Consider the following 2,769-nt stretch of genomic DNA (forward strand, 5'->3'; position numbering starts at 1 on the left):
CTGAATCACTATCCCTCTTGAGACACATCAAGAGCCATCTTATGTCAAGATATTCAAGGACTTGTGCACACAAGCACAAAAATCTAGGAACCACATTCCTAAGAAGATCCGTTGAAGCAAGCAAGTCTACATAAGATGGCGAAACATCCTTCTAGAGGGCTATGAAGTTTTGAAGAAGAAAGGGTGGAAGGGATTGGTTGGACATCCGCATGATAGGGGGAAGCGTTGTGAAGTTTTCTCCTCCAGTTTATTTTCTGCACTTCACTCCACAAATTCTTTCTTTCCTTTTTCATTACATTTTGTTTTTATTATTATTATTATTATTATTTGTTTTTGTTTCTAACAGCAATTAATCTTTTGATGTTTGTTTCTATGAAAAAAATATTGCGGTTAGTTTTTGTTGACAGGTCTTTTGGTGTTAAAGTCTGGGGGACGCCCTGACCTTGTTCACACTCAGATTTCCTTACTTCCGGTAATGTATGTCTATAGTACACATTGAGGCAATGTGTAATTCAAGTTTAGGGGTATGAAAAAACACTTTGTCTGCTTATTTTTGTTCTTATTTGTTTATTTTTATTTGTCATTTTGTGTTAAAAATTTTGAAAAAAAAAAAAAATTGTGCTATGTTGTTGTCAAGTTTGAGTTAAACTGTAATTGTTATTTGCATTTGATTAGCTTGCTTAAAGGGTTGAACACATCGTTATGTCATTAGGAGTCTGAGTCCTTTGACTTTTTTTTTTTTTTGGGTAAAAGAGATTTCACTTGTTTTGAGATAAATTTTAATGAGCACATTAGCATGTTTTCTGTGAGGTATGATGTTTGAGCTTCAGCTTGTTCTCTTTCAGATTTGTTGGATGGCCTATTGATTAATAACCATTGGCTTGAAAGATATAAAATAAATAAATAAATAAAAAAGAGAAGGAAAAAGAAAAGAAAGATCATGTTCAGTTTTCCACTGAGTAACCGGACCTCTTGCCTCATTAAGCATTGAGTGTTCACGTCAAAATGTGTGAAGTTCAGTGTTGATTTATGATATGGCTAGTTTGGCTTCGTAGCCTTTTTGACTTAAGTTAATAAGTTCTTAGGGATATTGTACATCTAGTGCCCTAAAGCCACCTGGCCAGGGAGTCATTGGCCTAACACTTGTTACATGGGTCAATTAAAAAGCTTAAGGGAATTTGACATGGCAGAGCCTGTAAAAAAAATAAAAATAAAAAGAGAAAAAAATGTATATTTTGCCTTGGTTGTTTCATTTGATAGATATTTTTACAAATTTTATGGAACTTGTCTTGAGTTTAAACTGAAAGCTTCATGATTGTATTCTAATTACACTTTACACTTTTCAGAACATATGAGGTCTCAATTGTTCATTTATGAGTGATTTGATTCTGGATTTCCTTTTGACTGTGATGATGGTGTTTGTCTTTTTAAGTTTGCTCATGAATAAGAACCATGGTTTATGTGAAACTTCTTTCTTGCTAACAACATAGTGCTACAATGTTTGTGGGTATCATTCATGTTAAGCCCTCTTGAGACTTCACTCGTCCACTAAGGATGCACAGGGGTTTAAAAGGCTTGTTGCATATGTTAAATGCAATCGTCTCTCCCACGAAAGAGGATTTATGTTTCTTGCTTTTATTTTTTGTTTCGTTTTGTTTTGCTAAGGGACTAGTAAAATGTAAGTGTGGAGGTGTTTGATGAGTGCCAAATATTACATACTTAGACCCCTTTATTTACATTAGTTAATCCTTTAACTGTGTCGTTATTTAATGTTTTGTGTTAATTATGTGTTTTTAGAATTTTGTTGGTCGTTCAAGAAAAACAACAGCTTTAAAGGGAAAAATGCAAAGTTTGGAAGAAAGCATACTTTGAGAAGACCTAGATAATGTGGTTAAGTTTAACCCAATCAAGGAAATGATTAAAGTGAAATTTCACAAATCGGAGTCAAAATCGGATTCTGTACACGTCTCAGTATTTTGACCATAACTTTTCGCTCAAATATTGGATTGAGATGATTTTAGCAGCATTGGAAAGTTAACACAAAATACTACAAGTTATTGTAAAATAGGATTTTCCTAATTCGGAAGGTTACTATGCCAAAATCGCCCCACAATAAAAAGACACAAATCTGGACGAATCTTATTCCGATTTTAGACTTCTATTTTAACTGGGAGACAGACCTCCGAATTATCTAGGTTTACTAGGCCTTCTTACTAGGCCTTCTAGGACTTCCGTAAGCTTATAAATAGACCTCTTTGTATTCAAGAAAAGATACATAATTCCAGAGAGCAAAATTCTACAGTTTTTCTCTTTAGTTTAGTTTAGGCTTAGATTTTAGTTTTATTTATGTGGAATTAAATTCCCAACTAAGGTTGGGGATGAAGCCACACCAATGAAGAACAACGTTACTTTATGTAAATTTTTATTATTCCGATTTTATTCAGCTCAATTTCTATTGTTTTACTTCTTTTTAATGTGTGGAATAATTCTTGGATATCTTGTTGTGATTCAAGGATACACTTGATGATTTAAGATAACTTCACATAATTGATTGCTTGGTTTTATTTGCTTAAAAATTGGATATCCCTTGTGATTTGTTGTTCGGATACATCTACTGTTTCAATTAAATTTGAATTCCTTTTGTGATTTGTGCAATGAATGGATACATGGGATGATTTTGATTAATCTTTTGAAGCATAGTAAAACATACATAAGATTTAATTTGTGAGAACTTCGGATTAATATTAATGAACATGAAGTATGTTGTTA

This window comes from Corylus avellana, chromosome ca3, assembly GCF_901000735.1.
Source record: "Corylus avellana chromosome ca3, CavTom2PMs-1.0".
NCBI lineage: Eukaryota > Viridiplantae > Streptophyta > Magnoliopsida > Fagales > Betulaceae > Corylus > Corylus avellana.